The sequence below is a fragment of the Corvus hawaiiensis genome, chromosome 5, assembly GCF_020740725.1.
Source record: "Corvus hawaiiensis isolate bCorHaw1 chromosome 5, bCorHaw1.pri.cur, whole genome shotgun sequence".
NCBI lineage: Eukaryota > Metazoa > Chordata > Aves > Passeriformes > Corvidae > Corvus > Corvus hawaiiensis.
This window is the reverse complement of record NC_063217.1, coordinates 35226574-35248930: the sequence shown is the minus strand read 5'-3', so window position 1 is coordinate 35248930 and position 22357 is coordinate 35226574. Positions and strand designations below refer to the sequence as shown.

Sequence of the window (22357 nt, the reverse complement as noted above, 5' to 3'; positions counted from 1 at the left end):
GTTTGGTGTGAGAAATAGGAAAAATATGGCATGTTCATTTTTTCTGAAGAACTGAAGGGGGAGAGGTGTCAGTATTTTTGGTTAGTTTAGTTTGGTTTGAAATTGAAAAGGAAGGGAGAAAGGGGTTTCGTTCCTTTGTTTTTGCAAGGAAAAGTAAGAACTGAGCACATCTGAGATACTGAGGGTTCTGCATACTCATCTTTTGTTTTTCTTGTCTAGCTAATGTTTGCTGCTTTCCATCCAGACACCTTTAGGGGTGAAAAATCTTCCAAATCAGGTTTATGGAAATGCATTTCATTAGCTTTGGACAACGACTCAGATACTTGTGTTTTACATTGTATTTCAAGTTAATGAATTTAAAACTTATGGGAAATAACTTCAGAAGTCACCACTGTGTGCTTTAAAATCAGAAGGTGTTTTTTTAAAATAATTATTTTTATTTTTTAATATCCCTCATAGTAGAATTTGACTATTGTGAAAAAATTCAACAGATGTTTTTTCAGCTCTTATCACAGGTAGAACCTGATAGCAAGTATTAGACTGTCAGCACATCTCTAAATTTTCTTTGATGCAGGCTGGCAGAAGCAATAGGTACAGCAAAACTAATCTTTCCTATAACATATGTCTCCTAGAGAGAGACAGAACAGTATGTATTAAAAATAACTTGACTGAAGGAAAAAATATATTGACTAGGATTTTCTTATCTGATATTTACTTTTATGTACTGGCAACCTACCTTCTTTCTCTCTTCTCTACTCCCATGAGGAATAAAAAGAGGCCTGTGCTCCTTGTAGGTCTCCTTTTATTTTTTATTAATAGTGTAAGTATGATCTTTTGAAAAGAGAAAAAAAAAATCTTTGTTTTTGCTTGTCTGTTCTAGTTTCTGAGACCAAAAAGTGAGCTATACTTAATTTTGAAACAATCACACTTCTTTACTCCTCACTGTTAACTAGTATCTGCCTCCAGAGTATATATGGTGAATAGCTCTGTAGAACAAATATTTGAGTTACTGCACGTTCCTTTTAATAATGTTATTAAATATGTAGTTTAGCTTCCACTTATTGTCATATCCAATTATTTTTGTCATTTATTAATATCAATAAAGTTCTATTTGTGATTGTATTTTTAAATAGGAAAAGCTTTCTTATATGTAGAGGAAGAATTTCCTGGATCAGGGGTTTTATTTTAATATGAAATTTGGCTTGACTAAAAAAGAATTATAAATAAAAGATTCATTACAAAGTAATTATGGAGAAAATTGAAATTATGGGTTATTAGGAGGATGAAACATCACTATTTAGAAGTCATCTATTCAATTATGTTATTGAGTTGCAGTGATCTATACTGTAAGCAGGATGCTCCTGTATGAATGTTTCATGTTAAAATACAGGTCTTCCAGATTTCCATACCACCCACATCCTGAGCTGTCTGAGTAGGAAGGCATCTGTCTCCGTGATAGTACCTCTGATATATCCATGTTCCCTCTTAGCTATTGAAAACCTGGAACTCACCCATAGAAGGCAGACAGCTGTTTGCCTCCCCCTGTGCAACTCCGCCTGTGTTTCCTCCAAAGTTCAGCAAGCCTGGTTGTATTTCTTTATTTGTCAGATGGCTCTCGCCTGCTCCAGTTATACCCTCAGCTGAGATTCCCAATTCCATCAAAGCAGAAAACATATTAAGTACATCAAACTGGCACTTACTCCTTAAAAATTACCTCCAGAATTTCATTACTTTTGTGCTTTTGAATCTATTATATATGCTGTAAATGTTGTTGCTGGTGCAGTGGCTGCTGATTCTGCTTTTTTTTTTTTTTTTTTTGCTCTGAAGCAATGTAACAAAGTTAAACAATGACAGGCTACTCCAATTCAGTGACCGCATTAATTCAACTTCTAAAAATGTCTGTGAAGTAGCAAAATATTATTTACAGATTTAGAGACAAGCACAAGAGAGATAAAGTGACTTGTCATAGCATTTGAAGCAGGAAAGAAACAAGCTCCTGTAATATGTTTCTTGGTTTGCGTGGATGGTTTTTAAGCTCATCTGTCCCCCATTATCCTGAAGAATTATTCCTATTTTAGAGCAAGTGTCTGTCAGGCACAGACATCTTCTGTTGTTTAACTCCTTTGCCAGGTAAAACTAGAGAGAAAAGATTGTCTCTCCAGTCATGGTTTCTCCAAAGTAGGCTGCTTCTCCAAGCTGGAACAAACTTGGAGAAAATATTATCTCAGAGTTCAATAAAAAAATGTGCATTTTCCCTCTCTTGTCTCTGCACCAGTATGTTAAAGGATTAAATAAAAGTATGGAAGAGCATTATTCATACTTCAGAGTGAGACTGAAAATTGAGAATAAAAGCCAACACAGATCTCAATACTTAGGTCATGAGTATAATTTTCTTAAAAAGCCACCTTTTTATTGCAATCAGTGGAAGTGTCAGTGCAGGTGGTATTCCAGGCTTGTACATAACTCTGATGGTCATGGTTGAAATACTTTCTCTCTAACTCAAGCAATGCTTCACTGGAATATCAGGACCAGGGCCAGATGTTCCTGAGATACGGTGCATAGGCAGTTCACACAGCCCCTGCACAGTGTTGCAATCTGCTTAAACTTTTCATCTAGTTAATGGTGGAGAGGACAGACCCTGAAAACCTGAGGTTATCAGAGGAACCTAGTCCACCCAAGTGCTTTCCTTCTCTAATTTACACTTAAGTGAGATACTGCCAAGGTGTCTTCTACTGGAAGTAGATGGAGGTAACAGGAGTTGTCACTCATCTGTCTTAATTTAGACATCCTATGGGAATGCAACAGGCATTTTGTTCACTTTGTTTTCATACTAACCTAGCAGCTGGATCAGAATAACCTGGCATGGAGACCTGAGCTTTGAGTGCTTCATAGCCCAGAGCTGACTGAATCCAAATTGCAAGGGAATACCAAGGACTGTTCTGGTTAAAAGCATGTAGGTCCTCTTGCTGAAGCTGAGGCAGGCAAACAAATTTATGAGTCAGGAAGAGAACAAGCAATTTCGACCCTGATTCTCACCTAACTCAGCTGGAAAGAGACAAATACCTGTATTTGTTTTAGAAGGAGTTTTCTGTGTGTAGTTGTTTAGTTAACTTCAATGGTAGCATAATGCAGAGTTTACCAGAAAGTCCAAAGCCTCAGGTTTACCCTTCTGTTAGCTAAGTATCAAAAAAACCTCAAAAGCACACAGCCCTGCTCTGCCCTTGGGTGCCCCTTTGCTAATCCATCTTTGACAGCAGGGAGCAGCCACCATCAGTGCCCCCCCCCAGCAGCTGACCTCTACCATGATGGAGAGATACAAGAAGCTGATCCTGGACATGCTGGCCCATATTCATGAGAGGGTTTCAAGTTGAAACTGGGCTCTGGCAATGGGCAGCACATGGTTGAGTTTTCACAGGATCAATCAAAAATCATCTGCTAACTTTTGAGGCTTATGGGACCTGCTCTCGGTAACATCCTGGCTTAAATCTTAGCCAGCAAGATACAGAACTTGAGTAGTCACTGGCCATCACTGTGTCTCCTGTGGGACCTTCAGGCTGGTTTAATGCAGAATTGCTGTGGTGCTATGATCATCATCAGCCTGCTGCATTTTACCACATAAGAACCTGTTCCAATGATATTATCAGTCCTGGCAGCTGTACAATACTGAATGCAAAGCTGTGAAAGAGAAGCCCCGGGTTAACTCTGAGGGACGTAGGGAAGCGTCAGCAGCTGGCCAGCTGTCCTGATTTCAGCTGGGATAAAGTTAATTTCTTCTCAGTAGCTGTTACAATGCTGTGTTTTGGATTCAGAATGAGAATGGTGTTGATAACACACTGACATTTTGGTTTTTTCCTAAGTAGTGTTTATCCTAGTTAAGGACATTTTTTTCCTTGTCTCATGCTTTGCCAGTGAGGGGGTACACAAAAGAAACTGGGAGGGACCATAGCTGGGACTGGTGACCCAAACTGACCAAAGGGATATTCCACACCAGAGAATGTCATGCCCAGTATATAAACTGAGGGGAGTTTCCTGGAAGGGTGGTCAATCTGAGTTCAGGAAGGGGGCTCTGATGTCAGTCAGTGGGTGGTGAGAAATTGTACTGTTCATCACTTTGGCTTTTTCCCCTTCTTATTTTCATTATTATTATTATTTACCATTATTATTGCATTTTCAATTATTAAGTTCTTATCTCAAAATACAAGTTTTACTTCAGTTCTCCTCCCATTCTACCAGGATGGGGGGGAAGGGATAGTGGGAGATTGAGAGAATGGTTGCATGGTGTTTCATCTCCAGCTGGGCGTAAAACCATGACACTGGTGATAATTCACTGTGCCTCAACTATGTGCTGCGGATACCAGAACTCACTAAATCACAATCAGAAATTATGTCCCAGATTCCTTGGGCAAGGAATAAAGGCAGCTAAAGGGTACAGTTTGGATCACTGTGTTTGTAACTTATGTGGGTTTTAGAAAATAGGAGGACTAGACAACAGGATACAGTCATGAAGAGTTTTCTACACAAATTGTCTTAGGAATGCTGTTTGGTAGTATACAGCACAGAAAATTCAGAATAGATAAGTCCTTTATCTTCTGAACGCTGTGTTTTGGGATAAAGTTCAATGGTTGTGCCAAAAAATCCTCAGCACTGTTCATTTTGAGTTTGTGAGTGAAGCAGAATTCAGTGATCTGAACACCAGGGCTGGATAGGCAAGGTATTTAGCCTGGATCTTTTTACTTGTTTCTCTGAGACAATTGTGGAATGAGCCTACCAAATTCAGTGAATATTTAGGATTTTATAAACTAATGTTTGTAAATGAGTTTGTAAAATTTTGTGTGTTTTGAATATATTTTCTGTTATTAGATTTATATAGAAGACAATACAGATTTGATAGCTTGAAAACATGTTTTTACAAAAAGGAATTTTACCTTCAACTAGTTGAAAAATATTTATTTTGATAGATTATGTATCTCATTCCTTTGCTATATTCTCCATTAAAATACCACTTTTTGTATATAGGTGGTAATCACTCCATTTGGCAATCTAGAAGAAATATAATGTGTCTTCCTCACTCAGTTGTTCCTCATAACCCTGTGGTAGTAAAATTGTATACAATATTGAGACAGGTTTATAAAATCACATAATGGAGTAAGGAAAATTCCTTATATTCAAGTATCTGGTTTTTTTTCAAGTCAGTTATTGTGACACTCAAACGTTATTAATTTCATACATTCACAATTAGTAAGTTGTCTCCTCAGAAGGCAAATACTGGTGTTTGCACAAAGCCTTTCTGACCTCCTTACTTAGGCTACACTGTAAAACCCAGTTCTCCTTCTCCGCTCTCCCTCCTCTCCCTTCAGGAGGCTTCAGAGCATGTAAAAGGAACACTTTTATGGATGTTTTTTGGCTCAATTGATGCAGCAATATATTATTAGCTTAGTGTAACTCTCTCAAAATTTTATGAGGCTTCACAGAGTAGTTGAAATGAACATAAGTTTTATGTTCCATACCTAAGACATCATGCAAGTTTCTGTCATTATCAGTTAGGATATGCTTGATCAAGTTCTGACAGTTTACAAATGATGAAGTATTTTTTCTTCACTGTGATACATCTGAAAGTCAATAGATTATTAAGGGGAATGGCTCCCTGTTTAAAAATACCGAGGGATTATTGTTACCAAAGCTAGATATAGTTAAGTAGTGGGAAAAATATGTGGAAATTCAGAAAGGTATTCAAAAACCAAGTCACGTGATGTAAGAAAACATCCTTAGTGCATTTTCTCCTCAGAACTGGCAGGTATGGTGCCTTCAAAGCTAAGTTTTGCATCTTACTACCCATTTTGACTAACATTCTAAAACCTGAAGAGACGGATGTTTTAAATAAACGTACTCATCAATTTTCCTTTTATTTTCTTTTTCTTAGAACTCCTGTCCACAAAAGAGACAGAGTGGTATCACTGGAGCATAGGAGGAAGAACCTTGAACCTAGTAAGTGAGCTTAGACTAGATTTTTCCAGAGGGAAATTTATGCAAATAGAATAGGTCATGGTGTAATTATTTTGTTTATCACAGATCAGTGTGTATATTTTTACTTTATAAAGATGTTTCTGATTTTTTGATCCCTTATATTGGCACTGTTTTGTGGGGTGATAGCTAGCTAGGGAATAAGCTAATCCACTCCAAGCCAGGTGAGGTGCAAGCTTTAGCAAACTACACTTCTGTACATCCATCCTGCTTTGTGGGATTCTGACAGGACAGAATGGTTTATTTGTTTGATCTGTTCTAGAAGCCGAAATAGTTCTCTTTTTTAATAGAAATCAGGAAAGGGACACATAGGGAATATTAGGTCATAAGCTGCTATTTGCATACTAAGATCTTAATTATAGGTAAGTGCAAATTTCAAAAGGCATGTTAATTTCAATTATATGGTCCACTTGGTCCACTTAAGACCCCATTACTTTGTTCACTCAGTTATCACCATCATGAGGATAAAATTAGGTTGTCCTGTGTTGAAGAAACAACTGTACTGTCCTAGTTTTCTGTGAGTCAATGGAGGAGACTCACTGCCTCTTTTGTCATGGAGAGTGTAACAGTGGCAGCACTTTGTTCTGTGTTGAAAGTGGAAGTACCCAACATGAAACACGAAACACTGCTCAAACTGTGGTCTCATGCTCTTTTTACGCTAAAGCACTGGTTTCCACTTGGTGAGTGTACACTAAGGTGTGAATTGCTCACAGTACAAGACAATGTTATGTACTGAGAACAAATTTTTCCTTGTTGCCTACTTTTATATGCCTCTTGTTAGTAAAATATAGTAAAGAAATAACTCCCTCTTTTTAATTTCCCTGGGGTTTAACTGCATAATAATGTAATATGAATTAATATATTTAGATTAGTTTGATTGAAGGTAGATTTTTTTTTTTTTTTCAGTGTAGGGCTGGGTTTATACTGAACTTCGGCATAAATGACCTTCCCAAATGTATTAAACATCTGAAGGACTGAAAACAAAATTAATTTTGTCTTGAATATCTGACTACTTGCATGTCAGTGGCAAACATACCTAAGGGAAGTTTACTGTGGAAAAGGAAACACTTATGCCCTTCAGACAAGGTACCCTCCACTATGTGCATTTACATGAAGCAAAGCATCCCATGAGGCTTAGGAAGTATCCAAGGTAATAATCTTAGTTGTCCTTACCAATATATTATTTCTGAGTAAAATAGGAACAAGTAGTTGAAATCTTTTAGTGAATAATATTACCTCCTTTGTTTGCCTACATAATGAATTGGCAAGATATATTTAACTTGGTGAAATACAAGGCAATAATGCAGTAATCCCATTGTAAAAATTATTTTTTTTAAGATTAGACATTTCCTGGGCATTTTAGTCAAGTCTGCAAAATAAAACAAACTTAAGAATCCATTCATAATTTGTTGTTATTTTTCCTTGCTAATATTTCAACAAATATAATTATGGTGTAATGAATTATGATATTAAGAGGATCATATTTACAATTTTGCACTTAAAGGATAATATCATCTCCCTGATAAGCAGTTAAATAGACAGCTTTCTTATTAATAGCACAATGATACAATCAAATGATGGGTAATTTCTATTACCCTTATAAATAGATAAGAAGTATATAGATGTGAAAGAGGCATTGATGTGGAAAATGTTAAAATAACAAATCTTACTAGATGAAAGAATTTAGAAATAACTTGTCAAGAGGGTAATGACCTCAATTAAATTTTATGTGCAATTATAATTGGCATTTTTAATAAAGGAATGCCATTGCAAATTGCATATTTGATATAATATTACAGGGTATCTTATTTCCTCTGGCTTGCATTTGTATTAAATAAAAAACTTTGCGATAATCAAGGAAGATTCATAATTTAGGGTTTTGAGAATCTACTCAGATGATAGGTTTCAAATAGTTTCGATACAAACAAGAAGAAAGTGAGAAAGTTATCTGATAGTGATCCTTTTGTTCTTTTTACCTAAAAGATGCTGCTATTCAACATCTTTTGTTTATGTGGTGTGTATTGTTAGATGTAGTCAAGTAGAATTTTTATTTTTAATACATCTAATTTGAGTCAAGAAAATTCACTGTGTGCAAAACTATCTATATCGTTTCCTGAGAAAGTTCTAAAAATGACCCAGTTTTCATCTTTTGTGCATGTAGCTATAAGGAAAGTATAATGCCTTACATGTTCATTCTGGTCATGTGCTAGTTTCTACCTCCCAAACTAATACTAAAATAGTAACTTCAAAGTAGTTGTGCAAATAGAATCAATGATGTGTGTTGGGGAGGAGGAGGGGCTGCCTGTGGAGTCCTCCCTCCAAAACACTACTCAATATAAGCTTCTTACTGATTTATATTGTCGTGTAGTTTTGTTAATGTTCAACCTAGATAGACTTAATAACACTGGAATTGTTCAGGTTTCAAATCTGGGAAAATATTACGAAGAGAAAAGTCATCTTAAACCATCTCTCAATGTTTCATGTTTCTCCTTTGCTTACATTAAATGGTAGGAGAAGGGTTACAGTTGTAAAAGTGATAGTAGGAGGGATGAGTTTAATTGATGGAAGAAAAAGCAACAAATAAGGGATATTGACTTGGGGATGACATAGCAAAAAATAAGCTATAATAGTAAAGTACTTAATAGAAATTCTAGGCAAAAATAAATGGTGTCTGTAGCATTTGCAAATAAGCAGCTGGTACCATTCACAGTCTACCCCAATTACCTTCTGTTAATCTGGCACATCTTTAAAATGAAACACTGTGCATAATTTTTCATGGTTCAAATACTGCAGACTTTTCTTCAGGCACACCAAGAAAAGCCACTATCACAAGTGACCTGTGTAATTGAATGTGAGTTATTTTAGAAACAGATTTCCACAGAGGGAAGGAGAACTGTGGCCATGGGGAATCCTCAGCATTTACTTTTTAAATTCTGAGCTGATACATGAATGTAAAAAGAGATAAACTGATATTGTTGAAAAAGAAATGGCTATTCTTTAATGAAAAGTGTATAATTTGCATACTGTCATATGTATGTAGATGTGTTTGTAGATACGCTTGGGGTTTACTGTAACCCAAGGACTAGATGCTGATGTAGTTTTGAAGATGAAATGTTTTATGGATGAAGAACAGAGTACTGCTCCATCAAAGCACGTTTCAACAGAAAACTCTGGGGAAGGGCTGCAGTAACTACTTCACAGGTTAGGTGAAATTTGGACATTTAAGACCAAAAGCAACCTATAAATCCTGTGTTTCATCTAGCATTGGAGTAGCCTAAATTGATCTTACATCCACATTTTGGACTACAGTTTTTAATTCACCTAAACTGAAGACCCTTTCAATCCTTGAGGCTAGTGCTTACTTTTCATAAAACACCCTTGGGATCCAGTATGACATTGAGAGTTACCTGGCTCTAGAGTGACCTTCTGATTGAGATAAAGTCATGAAAGCCAGTTGTAACAAGGATGAAATTTATACCAGCTAATCTTGCAGCTGAGTATTCAGTTGGTTTACCTTTTTTCATAAGTAGTAATTATATTTAATTCCTTTACAGAAAGAAGTTATCACATTTCTCAAAATCTTGTCAAAGGGATTAGGTTGTGTTAGCAATCCAGAGGTCTAAACTGATCACCACAGTCCTCTGGAAAGTGTATTCTTACAGTTTTACCAGGAGAGTTTTGTTTCTTCTTCAAGATTGTTCCTGGAGTCCCATTTGAAGTTTTCATGTGTTAAATACAATATTTAAGACTAAATGTAAACTTTTTGCAGCCTACATTTTTGACCGGTGGAGTTTTTTGCTGTATAAAATTTGCTGAACTTGTCTGGAACAAGCAAACTGTAGAAATCAGTGTTTCTGGAGACAAGGAGTGCTTGAAGTTGCAGGAAACTGAGATTAGTAAGACACTTTGAAAGCTGTTCTGTTGCTCAGGGAAACTTTTCTCTGAGCAACAGAAAACACTTTGTTTTGAGCAAGCACAGAACACTAAACTACTAAGCAGTACCCTGTAAGTTAATATGTTGTGCTGTTCATTCAAAAGTATACTTTATTTCATCATCATTTTTTCAAATTTAAATTATCTTACTAAAATATTTACAGAATTATTCAATTTTGAAATCATTTTTGTCCAATGTATAACTAGGCAGCTGATCACCAAAAAGAGATGTACTTTATCCATGTCAGTCAATGCTCATCTACTTGATTTATTGTCTTATAAAATTCATCATTGCATAACATCAAATAACACAAGGGAAATAGTGGCAATATTCTAAGTTACATTTGGAAAATTAGTTCCTCTGCAATATCACCCCTTTTTGTAGCTTAGTGCATTACTGTTAGGTTTTCAAAATATTTTAAATATGATTTGGAATGCAAAGCTTATTACAAAAGCTGTCTTACAGCTTCATGACATACCTGTGACGATGCACTCATGATCAAGTTCCCATATGGGAAGAACCAAAAGATGAAACCTTTTGGAAGGTAACTATTATTTGCTATCACTACATTCTACAGTCTGGGGTTGTGGGGTGTTTGTCAATGAAGCCACCACTTTCTACTAGTCCAGTAAAAGACTTGTCTGATGTTTTTAGTGCTTAAAGTAATACATGCTGCTGTGACAATTTTGACTGCCCAACAAAATCCTGACAGATGCCACTGTAACTGGGAGCTTGTGAAAGATGTTTCAGCGTCATCTAAATGCCAAAAAAAGCATTTCAAGCTGAGAAAAGGCCAAAAATCAGAGGATGGAATTGTAAATCAAGGAATCTCTTATTATCTCCTGTTGATCACCAGATTTCCATTATAATGTAAAAAATTATTAGGGGAGGGGAAGATCCTTTTATACAAGAACAGTAACATAATTCACCCTCTGTTTGCATGAAAATAATCTGATTTCCAAGTGGCTAAAGTGTAAGACCACAGGGTAAGTACTACATTATCTCTTAGAACAACACTGTAGCAGTGATAATACTATACTTCTAAAAAAAATACAATTATTTCATAATAAATAAACTTCTCTTTCCCACATAGATAAAAAGCCCTAAACTCTTGGCCTTTTCTACAGTACCTGCAATAGACCTGAAGTAACTTGTAAACTCTTGGCTGCTTCATGTCACTGGAGTGTAGATTTTCATTACAAGATTTTTATTAAAAAATACTGGTTCAACCAAAAGCATGCAAAATGCTGCCGTACCTGGGGTTTTTTTGCTATACCATTCCACTTAAATTCCTTAAGAAGGAATGATTACCATGACACACTTATATCCCTAAAACATAATATGGAAACCACAACCTGGGAGTCTAAACAAAGGCCTTTGAGATAGTGTGCTAAAAGTCAAGTCACTGGCAAGTATGCAGTGCCACAACATTGATGTGCTCCATGGAGAGTTTAAGCAAAGTCTGTGGGTTCTTTTCAGTATTCAGTACTATTTTATGTTTTTCTGTTCTTTCCAATAACATGCTTAGAAATTATACTTGGGGCTTTCTTATTTTAATTTTTTTCTGTTGCATGGTACTCTGTTCTTTCTGGTTTTGCGAAGAAACCATGCTAGCAGGATATACACATTATCTAGCCAGAGCTAACAAACCTGTAGGATGAGTATCAGTATCCTCACCAACCCCCATGTGAGACCCAATGGTTACCTTTCTTACTATCTGTGGACTTTGATAAAGTTCTTCTGCTTAACTAAGTAATTTTCTCAGCCAAGGCTATATAGCTGAACTCTATCAAAAAGACTTTGGACCAGAAAGTGGAACCTCTTGGAGGAGAGTTAGAATTAAACTTGTAATTGAACAATAGTTTCAAGGGGGTAGAAATAGAAATACTGCTCAAAATAAGAAACAGAGTAATACCTGATAATGAATTTAATAAAGTCATTATGGGAGCTCCACCCAATGCTCAACTGTAATTGAGCACAGGACAAAAAAGATATTTATAAATCCCTTCAGATTCTCTTGTTAACACAAAAATACAGAGAGGATAGGAGCCGTATAAAGAACATCAGGTACTTAATTCTATAAAAGTAGATTATAATTTTAGCTATCATAGAGGAGTAAGATGGAGAAACTCTATCTTGTGCGGCTTGAGAATTCTTTAAAAAGCAACAGGAAATGTTTGCGGAGTAAAACCACAAGCTCCACCTTTTATTGTTATTTCTTATGGTCTTCAGACTTGAAGAAGCCCATCTTAGAATTTAGACTTATGCTGAGTCAAGCTGAACCACTGATCGTGTTTTTTTCCTACTGGGATTTTGTTTTCTGTTCATTGAGTATTTTGAAAAAATAAGTTTTGTTTTTATTACTTTCCTTTTCATAATCTTGACCAGTATATATTTCATTTGTTCATTCATCACAGTCAAATGCTATCTTCATCATCCTGGTGTCATCACCTCTGGTGTCAATAATGATCACTTATTTTGTAGGCAAGAAGCAATTGGCTACATATTCAAGGTAGACTTTTCATTAAAAATTTATCCTCTGAAAATCTGGATCATTCTCAACACTTTTTAGAATATGTTTCAAAATGTATAGACTCCATAGATAATGCATTAATTTTCTTTGCAAATTAAAAAAAGGTTTTAGTTTTAGAGATATGCTAACTTTATAGCAGCAAAGTAGTCTTTGATACTTTATATAAAAAATTCATATGTTTGAGAACAAACCTATTTGTATAGCTGGTTTTGGTAAAGGTTTTTTAATTTGATTATATTTATGTGAAAAAGACATGCCAGATATCATACTGAAGTTCTGAAAGTAATCTCAGGTTTAAGATGGGGCAGAGATGAGTACAGAGAGTTGATAAGCTAACCAGCATTATGATACACAGCTATGAAAATGTAATTTAGAATATTGTAGTTTATATTCCAATAAAATATTGAAGGTTCACATTGAGATGAGCTAGATCTTGTCCAATCAGAGAGTAGTCAAATACCTGTAAGAAGTTCTCAGTCAAAACAGAATAGAAAGTGTGGGAGGGAAATGATTATTTAAATCTCTTCTCTTAAAATTATCTCTAGGATTATTTCAGGCATGAGGAAAGTCACCTTGATAAAGCTAAAGCATCGTATTAACATCAGTAATTTCTCACATTGTATCTGAACGTATCCTTGGGCTGCTCTTTAGCAACTCCTCTATTTTGACTGCATCTCATAAGCCCCCTTTCCCTGGAAGAGGAAAAGCAAGCCCAAACAATTTTTCTTTGTTTCTAATAGGAGCAATGGTTTGAAAAGTTTTCCCAACTTAATTGGCAGAAGATGCTGACTTATGCAGAAACATATATATATATATATATATATATATTTCTTCTTAAACATTGTTGTAAACCCATAGACTTGAATGAAACTGCTGACATAAATCCATGTTCAATACTTTGATGAATGAGGAACATAGTACTATTTTTATTTATGCTGTGCCCTAAAGCTGAGCTTGAGTTTAGAAAAGACAGAAGATAAAAGAGTTTGAAAATAAAAAATACTGTTCTTTTGTTACTATAGAAGCATGAAATAATATAGTAAGTGGGTTATTGCTATTGCGTTTCCTCCAACTATCACATAATACATTTTAATTTATTGTCTGATTCCAAGCTTATGTCTGCTCACTTACTGAGTGAAGTATTTAAACAGAAGTAACATTAGGAGAGCTAAAGTTAAAAATGCTTTACTTGAAGATACCAAAAAGCTCCACTGTATCAACAAGCCCATCAACGGTACAGGGCTAGGGTAGAATGGCTGGAAACTGCCCAGTTGAATAGAGCCTGGGAGTGCTGACACATGACAGCAGCTGGACATGATCCAGCAGTGCCCAGGTGGCCAAGAAGGCCAATGGCATCCTGGCTTGTATCAGGAACAGTGTTGGCAGTGGGACCAGGGCAGTGATTGTTCCCCTGTACTTGGCAGCGGTGAGGCCACACCTCAAGTGCTGTGTCCAGTTCTGGGCTCCTCAGTACAAGAAAGACATTGAGGGGCTGGAGTGAGTTCAGAGAAGGGCAACAGAGCTGGCGGAGGGCCTGGGCTCAAATCTCATGAGGAGCGGCTGAGGGAGCTGGAGTCATTTAGCCTGGAGAAAATAAGATTCAGGGGAGACCTTATGGCTCTCTACAGCTACCTGAAAGAAGGCTGTAGCCAGGTTGGAGTTGGTCTCTTCTTCCAGGTAACAAGTGATAGAACAAGAGGAAATGGCCTCAAGTTGCACCAGGGAAAGTTTAGGCTGGATATTATGGAAATTATTCACTTATTCACTGAAAGACTTGTCAAGCATTGGAACAGTCTGCCCAGGGAAGTGTGGGAATCACCATCCCTGAAAATGCTCAAAAAACGTGTAGGCGTGTTGCTTAGGGTCATGGTTTAGTGGTGGAATTGGCAATGCTGGGTTAACCATTGGACTTGATGATCTTAGAAATCTCTTCCAACCATGATGATTCTATGAGTCTGCCTTTTTCAAATATCATTGTTGTGTTTGACTGTGGCATCTTCAAGATGCCCTGGTAAAAATTAGTATGTTCATTAGTGTTAGGAATTAGCTTCAAACTTGAAATTTAAAGCTTTCCATATACCCTTGTGCTGAGTGAAAAAAAACCACGAAAAACAAAACCCCGAAAACTATTTATCAGAGGTTGTGAATTTGGACATAGTCATATTTAGATCATATTTAGTATGGGATTTTTGCATTATGATCTGCAGGATGTTTTACAGAAGCTTATGTTTGTGTATCAGATTTTTCTAAGGATACTTTTTTTTGGATACTTGTTTTAAGAAAATCCCATCTTCTCTGCCCCCATCATAATTTTCTGCATGTTAGTGCTATAGGCAGGACTTTATACCTATTGTATCAACTCTCAAAATAAGTGTTGCCTTTTTGGATATCCTAAAAGATCCATGAATTTGAAAATATGAATCATAAAAGAAGCATATATATACACACACAGATTCATGAAATTGCACTTGCATGTTTTTCATACCTGAATTCTGTGATATTTACCAGTTGTTTTGGTTTATGTTCTGCCATAAAACCACTGAAACGAGAGACATGTGAAATACAGTTTTAAAATGAAAAAGAATAATGCTTTCAGCTATGTCTGGGTTTAGACCTGGAGACCCATCAGTAAATTGCAATAAAATGAAATTATGCACAGATCTGTATACACAACATTTATTTGAAACAATTTCTAGATGAGACAAAGCGGATAGATCTTGTCAATCCAGTCTTCAACAAAACATTTATTGTAGTTATGCCTCACTGAACACAATGAAAGTGTCTCCTGATAGAAGATTAGTAAACATGCAAGTTAAAGCAACTAATATGGATAAAATTTTGAGCAAAAGAAAGGGTGAGAGCACACTCTGAACTTTTATCTTGCACTGAAGAGGAGTTAACCAGCAGACTATCCAAAGACTTTGATGGTTGATTAATATTTTCATGAGGGAGGATACAAAAGGTAGAAGCAAGCTCGTAATGTTTTATAATAGCACAAATTTGAAGATCTTCCTTGATAAGGAACAGGATTAAAATGTTATATTGGGAAAAATGAATGAGTTGAAGAGTTGGATTAATGTATGTGAGAACACAGTTAGTTTAGAGTGCACCCTCATCTATGTAGGGACATAAAGGAAGAATTTCTACGGTTAAATAGGTTTTCAACATACTCAAATAAATAAAGAAGTGAAAACAAAGGAAGAATTTCTACAGTTAAATAGGTTTTCAACATGTACAAATAAATAAAGAAGTGAAAAATGTGTATGTGAAACACAGGCCATCATGCCATTTTTAGCTACGAAAAAATAACTACAGATGAAATATTCCTAAGACAAATGAACAAATGACCAAGTGTTCTTTATAACACTGTCTTGAATATAAATGTTGGTTTTAACAGATGTGAAAGTCCAAACCAGTTTTTCAGCAGAGGATGTGAAAATATAAAAATCTAATTATACCTATGGTAAAATTTGTTATCAGGGTTGTCTGAGAAGATGCCTTCTGTCTGTTTTTCCCCTCCTCTTGTTCAACAGTAACCCCATGTTACAAATATGTTTCCTTTCTCATCTGCAGTTAGAGGACTGCTATCAGTGTCTGACACCTTTACCCGCGGTTCTCAGTCAGACACTGACTAAAAGTCATTCTGAGTCAGCATGTCAAGAATATTCTGACAAAGACTCGAGTAAGTAAAAGGTACAAGGAAACTGGAAGACAGATTTACAATTGCAGCAAATGGATCTTGAGGATATTTGGTACAAGTAAATTTCAAGTGAGCTGGAAACAGTGCTGGAGGCAATGATGAGAACTGCGAGTGGATAGGCACAGCTTTTAGGTAGCAACAATTCAGATCAAAAGAGAAGACATTCATGTACAAAGAAAGGGAAGAGGACTCATAAGCTAAAACAGAGCAATGCAGGCATGCTGCTTCCAGACTGAAGCAGTATGATGCTGTGCTAATTAACTAGGCCAGTGAGAACTGAAGGATCTCAGGTAGACACTTTATTAAGAGTACAGAAATAATTACCATATTGTGATGCCAGCTTCTATAGCCTTCTCGTTAAATTTTCAAACTATCAATTCCATGTTTTTTTGCATGGGGGAACTTTCCTATAAATATCCACGCTATATTTACTTGACAATAATTAGGTTGCTAATGTAACATAATGTATATTAATAGCATTTTTTTCCCTCAGACTTCCATTCTTCCTTTGCACTTTTACTTGCCTTGTCATATAAAAATAACAATAAAATGCTTTCAAGCCAGATATTTTTGCTCTGTATTGGTCTAGTGCTTGCCTAAAGAGTGTTTTGATCCATGACTTCAAAACTAAAGTGTGTGCTAGTCTAGTGCTTGCCAAAATAGGGTTTTGATCCATGACTTCAAAACTAAAGTGTGTGCTACTAGGTAAAAAGCACTCATAAACATGCAGGCTTATGTGTTTTGAAGGTTCTGGATTTAGTCTTCAGTTTAATACTTTTTTGTCTTTGCTACAGGGTAATTCATACTGCAGAATGTAAATTGAATTTTCTTTCATAAATTCCAGTTTTCTAGAAAAAATGCTGGTCATTGTAAGAAGTATGTTGGGCAGAGGGTAAAAAATGTGCACTCTTACAATTTTTGTAATTTCTCCCTTTTCCCATTTTTTCTTACTTTTTCTTAACTATTTATTTTTTTCAGTAGGAATCAAAATATGTACCACTTGTTTTACCTTAAGCAAGACTTCATTCTGTATCTTTCAGTTTCAATACTTGCAGAATTTTTTTTAAGGCTTCTTCATTTTCTATAATCTAATCTTATTTTAGCAATATAAATCACATGTAGCAGCAAAACCCTCATATTTAAAAACTCATACTAATGCTGTAAATCTTGGAATCAATAGCTTCCAATAATCTTGTAGTCTCCTGTATGTATGGTCTCTGACAAATATGTAATGTGTTTAGTCTCTTTATTTCAAAATATCATTATATAATATCTCTTATTTAGTTTCCCCTGAAAATGCCCAACAGAACTTAATTTTATTTACTTCTTGACAGAATATGCAACAGCTTACTTTTTGTTCTTTCCTTAAGATGTGAACTCTTAGAATGGGATTGGATCCTTTGCAAAGGACTGCACTTGGGCAACGCAAAGGCATGTGTCTCATCTAAGATAGGAAACAAATGATTTAAATAGGTTTTTAGAGGGATTGTAATTACTGTACAAGCTTTCTGCACATAAATGAATATAATTTAGCTACATATATTTACTTAGAATGTAATTACTTGCCAATCTATTACTGCTCAGCTTTGCTGAGTCTATTTTTAGAATTAAATCATTATGTGTCCTTTTCCTCTCACCACATGGATCCTATGGGAGGATCTCTATGCTCCTGAACTACAATAGACAGCACTCTTGCACAAGGCCGCTGAAGGAAGATAAATTGGCCAGGCCACAAGACGGGCTTTAGAATAACTGGAGTGATTTTATACATAAATTGTATTAAGAAATACATAAATTGTTTTAAGAAATCCTGAGCAAGTATGTTTTGATAACTGAAAGACATATCACTGGATTAAATAGTGTCTCTAAGAGAAGCTTCCTTAGAAATCAACATGCCGGAATGATGGAGCAGGAGGAATCTTATATTGGCTCTAAGTAGGAGAAGCTCTTGGCTATGAGATGGGCCATCCCCATCCTCACCTCAGGCTTCTTCTTTAATACTTGTGGAATAACCCATTCACATTCCTAATTTCTAAAATGCACATTGCTTTCTAAATTCTTTTTCTTTAATTTGAGCTAATAAAATTTTCAAAATATTTCATGTTTTCATCTTCATTGCCCTTCTTCTTAAGCTGTGGGAAGTTTCAGTTTGCTTTCGTGCAGCAGTTGGTATACGAGCCCACAAGAACAAAATTTTCCATGCTATAAACACTTGTATTTGTTGTTGGACCAGCTTAGATTCTCCACAACCGAGGACATCGTAGGTATCAACATTCCTTTTCCTTCACTGTATCACATATGAAATTTTTACCACAGTCCTGTCTGCACTCTGATTCATCTTCTTCCTTCCCACAGATTATCTGATTGTCCAGTCTCAATCCTCCCATATTATTTCAACAATGATATGTTTCTCTCTCTTTTCTTTTTTTTTCCCCCTCTAAAAACTGATTGGGAAATCACATTTTCTTCTCCTTTTTTTTTTTCCAGTTTCAGAAACTATATGAAATAAACACATTAACTTCAGAAATTTAATGAAAGGGAAACCCTATATCTTGTCTAATTCTTTCATTCTGCTGTGAACGAGACATAAATTATTACTTGTTAAAGCTTTATTTTTTATTTGGGCAGCTGCCTAAATATGACTGGCTAAAGCATGCATGTTTAATTTTACTGCAATATACTGTTCGGGATGTGCCCCAAACGATTTCTTAGTATTTGCCTTGGGAAGTAAAAGTCCAAATATCTGAAAGCTACTGATAACCTCTAGCCAAATGAATAAATCTATGTTTATGAATTTTCTCCGCATGTGAATTGCTAAAGAAGAGCATAGCAACTCCAGTTGCTGTCTGCTATAAATGAATAAAGTTAGTGAGTGAATTATTCACAGTCCAGTAGGATATCCTGGAAAAGTCTTCATTAACTAATACTTTTTTCCAACAGAATAACTTAAACTCTTGTTTGAAGGCTAGCATAATGAAAATGGATTCTGGTAGTTCCTGACTAGGCACATACCCAAGCCCATTGATTTTTCAGTATTTCAAAAATATAATATGCGAAAAACATATGACAAGATGTATGTAAAATGACTACATACACCTCTGAGATTAAAATGACATTCAGTGTCACATTTTGATGTGAACTTTTGATGTGAACAAGTGAACTTTGACATAGGAAGTGTTATGGTTAATGAAGAAAAAATAACAGTTTGGAGATGAGGAATTCTACAGTTTAGAATTGTGAATTTGAAGTCCATTGTTCTCCCATAGTGAGTTTTCTTTTTAATAGGTGCTGATTTAGATTGCTAAATTAATGTATATGACTTTTAGTCAATTTTCTACTGGTAGAGAGACTTTGATTTTATAACTTTTTCTCCCCTTTGTCAAGGTGTTGACGTGTGACAATGTTCTCTTGATTAGAAGGATGACTGAGAGTACTTCAGCAAGAAACAGTGCTTTATGTGAATGAAGAAATAATAATATATGCATGTGTCTTATAAAAGATGGATATGAACAGGAGAGAGACTTATTTTCTAAAGCTGTGAAAAGGTTTGGGTTTTGGTTTTCAATGAGGCCTTATCGCTGGAAAAGTCAAGTGTCAATCATTCCAGTGCCAGTGGTTGCTTCTGTCTGGTAAGGCTGTGCCTTCCACTTTCTTTTTTGGTTCTAAATAATGTGCATGTGTGGGTGGGTATTCTATAGCCTAGCATTATGTCCTGAGGGCCGTAATATACTGTAAGATAAGAAAAGCCATTCAATGGGCATTTTTATCAGTGTAGTCACCTTAGAAGACCCCAAAAGGAGTCATCGTTGCTTGGTTTTCATTTATTTTCCTTCCTTGTCACTATTCATAAGCCTCTGGGAGGAGTTCCTTGGCTGCCTGCTGGCTCTGAAACTCCCACAATAAGAGCTCAGGGAATTCCTCACTGCTCACACAGTGAGCATACAGTGAGCTACTGTGGCTGAGCTCAGTGTTACTGCCTGTTGCTGAGCTGGAGCTGCTCACATTGCTGTCTGCCTGACACCCCTGGAGCAAAGAATAGCTGTCAAAGTGTGGGAATAGGGGAGGCTGCTTTACGTTTGGCTAAATGACAACAACTGCTTTTGAGGTTTTGAAATGTGTTTTTGTTTAAGAAGACATGAACAGCATCTTTTGAATATGTTGCGAATCGCGTGTGCAAATGCTGCTTTTGATTTAAGTCAAATATTTGTCATTTCTGAAATAGAATGCAGAGTAATTTTTAGCCCTGTCTCAGTATTTACAGGTCCCATTTTGACTCTCTGTTATGATTCTTTTCATATAGATGCCAATATTATGACAATAATTTACAAGTAAGGTCAGAAAAATATTTATTCTGAATAGGATTTCTTTGTGAGTTTAGATATACATTTAATTTTTCTGTGTTCGGCACATGACATGAAAACATAGTCCAGAAAAGGAAAGTTTATATCAGCTATAGTTAAATATTTTAACTGGAGACAATGGGGCTACATGTGCATTCTATAACTGCATTCTTTTCTTTTATATCCTCTTACCTCAAATTTTAATCTGTCTTTTTCTGAATGCTCCAAAGAAACTATATCCTCTGAAACTGTCACTAAGAAAAATTACATGAGAGCATTCTGACTTTCTGCTTAAGCTTTATTTTGTCATTTATTTCTATTAACAATCATTAAGGAATTTAATAATTACAAGCTTCATTAGCATTTTAATGAGACTAGTGGCCATTGCTAAGTGTAATTAAATTAGTTTTATTGTATGATATTTTGAATCGGTGACAAAATTAAGTTTTACTGTGCTTTGAAGAGTAAACCTGTACAGATCACTCTTCAGTTATGGTCTTGTTAACTTGTGAGGAGTCTGCAAAATAGACATAGCCAGGAAAAAAGGCAAAACACTTCCTGCTGAAGTTAATCGTAAAAATAGAGAAATCAAATGCTGCCACCAGTTCTAAGATTACCAGAATATTCTTAGTGACAACAGTAGGCTGTTAAATACCATTAATTGTGAGTAGCTGTATATAATCTATTTTTAACTTTTCAAAATAGCATCTAGATGGCAAATTGTTCTTTATAAATCAGGGAGAGAATCCTGTAGTTCTTGCTCAGAGAAAACTTCCATTGAGTTCAAATGGGATTTCACCCCATTAAGAACAGCAGGGTGTGTAAAAGCAAAGTATTATTGGTGTTTTTTGTAGTTATTATACTTTTAGAAAAATAAATAAATTAGGTAGTGAGGAAAGACAGTGAGAAGAGGAAAAGAGATGCTACAGTTGGAATCAGTTAAATTGCTATGATCTGTCTGTTAAAATCCTATGGAAAGACACACAAACATAAGATTAGGCATCTATTGGTCCATGCCCAAATTCTGTGAAATCTTTAATAGAGCACACTGTACTAGAACAGGGTAAGAACTGTGTAAACTCTGGAAGGTAGCTTGTTCTCACCCATTTATCAAGTAACAACTGCTGTCTGCCTTCCAGTAGTTAGTTCTCATCTTCTCTTATCATCGTGATTGTACCTGAATATGCTACCCCATTTAGCTGGACTTCAATAAGCATAAAGTTTTTATTGCTTATTAGGGTTTGAGATGTTAAGTAAATTTATTATTGCATAACTTTTTTTCCTTTCTGAAACAATTCAGTCCAAGTCTTGACAAAGTTGAATGCACTGTCTGTCTTAAGATTGGATTTTTTTTCCTTTTAATTAAGAGGGAAGAAAATACACAGTTTCTCTGCTAAAACAGACAGCTGGGACTTGGTAAGCTTCATGCCTCAATGTTTTAGAGAGGTGACTTAGTTTTGGCCAAGTTCCTCATGCAAATGTCCTTGAGGTTTGGAATTTCATAAAAATTTCGAGCATTTTTTCAGTTTGGAAAAGACCTTTGCCTACCTATATACAATACCACTTTGTTCCACTTTGGTTATTGCCAAAATTGATGTGTCAGGGGTGTGTTTTAGTTCTTCATACCTTCAACATGGTAACTTGTATGCCATGTTTCTAGAGTGAGGTGGGCTTAGCAAGACCTGCAATTTCTTCCAGCAATATTATGTTGTCCACAGAGAGAGTAGGAGAGAAAACGGAGACATGAAGCAGTGGACAAAAAGCTGGGACTGGGTAAAAAAAACATGAAGCAAAGAACCCAGAGTCGAGCAGGTATGGGGCAGGGTCCA

At 35.8% G+C, this 22357-nt stretch overlaps 1 protein-coding gene across 22 annotated transcripts in view; it reads left to right on the top strand.

Moving 5' to 3' along the window:
* The window catches only part of TENM3 (teneurin transmembrane protein 3), a 1328112-nt gene that overhangs the window by 287237 nt on the left and 1018518 nt on the right, over positions 1-22357 (top strand). For 21 of the 22 annotated variants that reach the window (XM_048302936.1, XM_048302938.1, XM_048302937.1 and 18 more), the window contains exon 4: positions 5921-5985. The exons of the other annotated variant lie outside the window; for it this stretch is intronic. The gene's annotated coding sequence lies outside the window, so the exon portion shown is untranslated. The remainder of the gene's footprint in view (positions 1-5920; positions 5986-22357) is intronic. 22 annotated transcript variants of the gene reach the window in all.